Here is a 6410-nt window from a genome sequence, read left to right as displayed (position 1 = left end):
GTGTGGGTGTGTATTTGGATATGTAAGTGTATGTGGTACTAGAATTATTGTTTAGAGCGTGGGGTTCTCAGCTTTACCATTTTTCCCAGACCAACTGTTTTGGTTACCTAAACAAAAGGCCAAAACGCCACAGTGTCATCGCACTGCAAGCCTGTAGTGCTTTTAAGCACTACAGGATCCCCAACCCAGTGAGGATCCTAGTCCAACAGCCCGATTATGTAACAAGATGGTTCAATATTTGAATCGATCCATACCTAAATCTTAGGGCCTTAATATGTTCAATTCAACCTAGTCCAACGGCCCTATTAATATGTATGGAGGGACCCATGTGGGGTTCCATCAGGGCATGGAGACCACTCTATTTTGTAAAATTGATCTGATATTTTAAAATATTTCAATTATATATACTAAATTTATGATAATGTCTCAATAAAATTCCTTTAGAATTCTTTATAAGCATATTTGTCTGATCTATTTTCTACAGTGCTAAATTTTCATACTATTTTTGTGCAAACACACCTGTCTCTGTTAATTATAAGAAAAGTTATATATTTATTTATTAGTCAGTTATTTACTGTAAAAAATTGTATTACTTAAGGAATTATACATGTACGGATTTTAAAGTTACTAATTTGTATGCGATTTCTGAATTATTTGTATTCCTTCTCTCCTAATTTGTATGCAAATTTCTGAATTATTTGTAACGAAAGAAAAAAGATTCAAACTGGAGTCAAATTTGGGGACACACTTTTACATGTACTCGGCCTATTACCAACTGCAAAATTGCCACGTCATTGTTGACCTTTTTTTTAGGACATACAAAAAGTGTTAGTCGTTGATAGTGAAATTTGACCATTAGCCTAGTGCATGAGATAGTATACGGTGCTTACCAAGTTGACTACCACCCCACTTACCATCATTGTTGATTTTTAAAACTTTATATATAAATTGATGGAATAACAGACGCATCATAAACTGCCACGTCATAAATAATTTAGATTTGTAAATTGACAAGCTGGCAGAACAACAGCCAATCATTTGCCTCCAATTGATGACTAGCTTGGCAAAGAGCAATCATATGAAGAAGGCGCCCAATTTGCCCCAACACTTGGCTATGTTCAGATGAATGTAGTAGTAGCAGCTAATAAAAACACAACTATGACTCACAGCCATAGGTGGAATTTGAAAAACTGACATCAAACTGGGGGAATTTCCGACTGCACCAGACCTTGGATGAGCTTTTCCATTCTCCATTTTGGATTATCAGATTTTGGTAAAATAAAAAGACGTAACTACCTCTGATCTTTTCGATATATATTTCGAATTTGCCTTCTACGTTATTAAACCCCTGACCCCTTTTTTTTTCGTAATTTGTGGATCATTTTTAGGGAATGACTTCGGTGTCCCTAGTCATTTTGGGGACACCGTAACTTTTGGCATAACAAAACTATTATGAGTATAACCAAAATCCATTACAAGCATAACAGAACCATTGCAAGGCATAACCAAAACCATAGCAAGGCATAACTTATTTGTTATGTCTTGGTTGGGTTTAGTTACGCCTTGGTTGGTTTTTTGGATATTCCTTGGTTATGCCTTGTTTGGGTTTTGTTATGCTTGTAATTGATTTTAGTTATGCTCCTAATAGTAAAGTTATGCCAAAAATTACGGTGTCCCCAAAATGACCGAGAACACCATAGCATCATCCTCATTTTTATTGTACTTCTTGGCATAATACACTTTAAATTTGTATTGTATAATGGTTATTTAAATTTTTAATCGACCAATAATTAAGATTTCTACGTGCCTAAAATTTGAAGACTTTTGTGGAGACATTTTTTTATTTAGGACAATTTTTTTTTTCTTTTTTCCAAACTTCAAAAGGTTATCCATCAAACCATAATACCATAATAACAAGGAAGGGCAACATGGTAAAAAAAACTAATTCATGATCTATTTTGAGCATTATCCTCCCAAGCACTACTCTATTGCAAAATATATTTTGCACATCAAACACTCTAATTTATTCCATAATCTACTACCATCTGGCCCGTTCGATGCACGGGGATAGGAAAAAAAACATCAGTGAGAATTTTTTTTCCTGTGGATAGGCGCGTATGGCTCTTTGAATTTACTCCCTTTTCTCACAAAATAATTTTACACAATCCACAACAATAAAACAACAAAGAAATGAACAACAAAGAGATAGGTTTCAAGAAGTATTTGTTATGTTATTTATTGAACTTAGTTTTCTTTTCAAGAAAATAAAGTATATATTTTGTATCTTTGTAAAAAGTGTACAATAATGAATTAAAAAGATGAAAAAAATGAGAAAATTCCATGTTGGAGAGAGAGTTAATTAAGGAGAGAGCTTCGTTTTATTTGAGGTAACTACATTCTTATAGTAGATAGTATAGATTTTGGCCATAATTTAAAATCATTAACTCACAATCTAACATGGAAAATACAAAAATAATTAGGCTCCCAAAGGAGCCCGTAATTGAATAAAGTCATCAGCAATTACATTCCTATTCTAATTAATATGCTCTAAGAGTGCATCGACGTGGATTATACTATTATGACGGTAGTGGTATGTAATAGTCTATGCCGATTGACAAACCACAAATACAATTAATTTTGACAATCGTTGATAGGAATTGCAAACCTTAATAGTGATCGGATTAATCTAAAATAGTGAACTAGATTTGTACATACTTGGTTACGTGATAGAAGTAGATTCTCCGTTCCAGAACGGGTTTTAAATACTTATTTTTTAAAAAGACAATTTCAAGCTTAAAAATAATGAGTTTAATGAAATCTAAAAATATGCAATATGAAACTTGTTTGAAAGATCTCGATGAGATCTTTTATATGGTGCAAAAAAAATCAAAAAATTATTTTTCATTTACATTATTTTTGAGTTTGAAAATGTAAAATAAGTACTTATTTTTTAAGAAGGTATTCTGGAACGGGGCTCAAAACCCTAGATTTCTACATCATATTTTCACAACAATAATTAGTTTATCACAATTCTTTTATATCAAACAACCAAACTCTTTTTGCTGAATTAATTTGGAGGATTATTCGAAATCATTGTTTACAGTCTTTGTTGAACGACCTGATCACTTAACCGCTGCTCTAATTTCTATGCGTAGTAGTATACTTCTAGGTTTTATAAACTCATTTTGATACGGTATAAGTCGTACGATAGTATCACTAGTTTGGCCTCTCTAAAGTCAAAATCCTGACATTTTCAATATATAAAAAGTCAAAATCTTGGCCTCTCTAAAGTCACTCTACTACATATAGACTTTGTTTGGCAACTTGATTATTGCATTTTCAGATTCTCATTTTCCCATTTTAGGTGTTTGGCATCCCATTTTGAGAATGGATTTTGGGTTTTTGGGTTTAAAAGCAAAAAACCAAAATCAGGCCTGGAGGAGTTTTTCGGATTATTGGCTTTTCCCATTTTGTGGTCAATTACCAAAATACCCACATTCCTCCCTTCATTTTACATGTTTTGCCCCTCCCTCCTCTTATAAGGATTTGTTCAAAATAATGGCCAGAGGCAAAAAAAAAATTATCAAAAAAATATTTAATAAAAAAACGTATTCTAAACTATTGAATAATAAATTAAAAAAAAAAAACACAAGTGGCAGTGGCATGTTTACAACTGTTGGACAATGGACAATATGATAAAAATGCAACCCATAATTCATTTTCAACAATCATCTACCAAACACTACTACAATTTCAAAATACATTCTGCACAAATCTCCCAAACACTCTACCATATTCAAAATACATTCTAGCTATAATTCAAAAAGCCAAAAAGCCAAAAAGCTGAAAATGAAAAGCCAAAAAGTAGGCTCCCAAACACCCTATAATCTATTTTGACCACAATTCAAAAATCTACAATGCAAAATGCGAAAAAAAAATTAGCTCCCAAACAGGCCCTTAGGAGGACGTATGGAAGCTAGATTTGGGGATTGTCCATTTTACATTTTCAAATTTTGGGTGTTTGGGAGTCCAATGTGAAAAAGCATCAGCTGAGAATGGGAATGCATTCTCAAAACTGTTATTGTACAAAGCCTTGCACATAAGCCTTACAGCAACAGGTCCATAATGATAAGGCTAGGGCAATTTGGTTTTGTTGTCAGTAGGGAAAAATGAGAATGAATAATCAAACTCTCTAGGGGTGTTTGGGAGGCATGGTTTTACATTTTTCAATTCCCATTTTTGGATTTTGGGTGTTTGGGAGGAAGAGGGAAAATGGATTTTGGGTAAAATGGATTTTGCAATTTCTTGTTTCTACAACAAAACAGAAAATCTAGAAATAGGAGCTTTTTGGATTTCCATTTTCACATTTTTGAATTCAGCCATGCCAAAAAGACAAGGCTACCCTCTTTCTTTTTGGATAATTCCCATTTTTGCCATGGTTTTGGAAAAGTAACAACAAACAATAATTGAAATAATAAAAATATAATTAAAAATAAAAACGGGGGACACCAGTTCATGAATCATGACTGGGGGCAGAATTTCATGAATCATGACCGGGGCAGAATTTCGGAATTAAATTTTAAATAAATTGAGCCCAAACATTATTTATATACATTATACACCATTATTAATAACCGGGGGCAACATAGTAAAAAATCAATCTATAATTTATTTTCATTCCATATCTTCTAAACACTACTCCTACTGCAAAATGTATTCTGCACATATCATCCAAACACTCTACTAATTACAAAATACATTCTGATCATAATCCCAAAAGCTAAAAAGACAAAAAGTAAAAAATGAAAAGCCAAAAAATTGGCTCCCAAACACTCCCTAAAACTCACTCAATTCTCAAATTATCTATATATATTGGCAAGCCCATTTTTGCCTTTTTGCATTCTCCTTATTGCATTGTGGGTGTTTGGCAACTCAATTCTAAAACCATTTTGCCAAAATAGATTTGCTGATTTTGATAAAGGAAAAGAGAATGGAGAATGGGGTCAGGAGGTGCTTTTTCGATTTTGGCTTTTCCCATTTTGGGTTGAATGACCAAAATACCCCAAAGTATTTTTACATATTTACCAGTTCTGCCCTCTCATTTATTTCCTTATCCTCTTCTCACCTCTCAACACCAGATACAGAGAGAGAATATTTATTCTAAACTATCAAATTAAAAATTCAAATTAAAAAAAGTCGAATGTGGTAAATAAAAAAAGTTGAACATCTCCATTTGTTGCTGTGCAGAACGAAAAGTTCGTCCTTACACGTCAATCTGAAAATTCAAAAAAAAAAATGAAGAAAAAAAATATTTACACCTGTTTTAACACAATAATAAAGGCAAATGGCAATCTTGTAAAAATCTAATCCATAATTCATTTTCATCATTCATCTACCAAACACTACTACTATTCTAAAATATATTCTGCATATATCTCCCAAACACTCTACCATACTCAAAAATAAATTCTGATCATAATCCAAATAGTCAAAAACCTGAAATGAAAAGTCAAAAAGTAGGTTACCAAACACCCCTAAAAAGTAGTGGACGAATAAATTTAGTTTAAAGTTTTCAAGAACAAGAAAAAACATTACAACAAAGGATCCATATATAGGTCTAAATTCCCACCTTTTGTAAGCTGTATCGCTGTTTGTACTTGTTTGGACTTATGTAAGAACTCAATCTCCTCTCTATGGTTTTATTTTTGATCTCCATCACCAAATAATGTTACATTCAAATTTTTTAAGGCAATATTTGAGACTTTCTGCTTAGAAAAAGAATCGGAGACTTTCAAACGTGGGACATAAGTAACTGTGAAGTGGAAGGACTAAAACAATATTTTAATTAACAATATGTAAAAATAATTTTATTTCTAACTAAAAGGATAAAATTTGTAGACACTATATAATACAATAATAATACTTAACCAAAGGCAACATGGTAAAAAAATTAACTCATAATCTATCTTGATGATTATCTCGCAAACACTACTCTATTGTAAAATTATTCTGTACATATCTTCCGACACTCTATTCTAACCACAGTTCAAAAATCGTCCATTCCCAATAAAAAAATGGGGAAAAAATGACTCCCAAATGGGTTCTACTAATACTTTACGGAAAGAATAGCAACTCACATGTAGTAATTGTTATGCTGCCAGTGCCAAGCATGTTAATAGCGACTCAGTCACATACTCTTTAAATTTGGATAAATATAGTAAGTTTTTTGCTCCAAGATACAAGTTGATGGAAAATTACCTCAAAAAGATATATATATATATATATATATATATATATATATAGAGGAATTTTCAAGTGAGGGATCCCTCATTTTGTTAAAATGAGGGACTTTCATTTCCCGATCAAATTTTGAAAATCCGAACCGTTCAATGTGTGCAGAACGTAATTTT

Source organism: Rhododendron vialii, chromosome 6a (assembly GCF_030253575.1).
Source record: "Rhododendron vialii isolate Sample 1 chromosome 6a, ASM3025357v1".
Taxonomy (NCBI): Eukaryota; Viridiplantae; Streptophyta; class Magnoliopsida; order Ericales; family Ericaceae; genus Rhododendron; species Rhododendron vialii.
The sequence above is the reverse complement of the archived record's forward strand: the minus strand, read 5'-3'. Positions refer to the sequence as shown.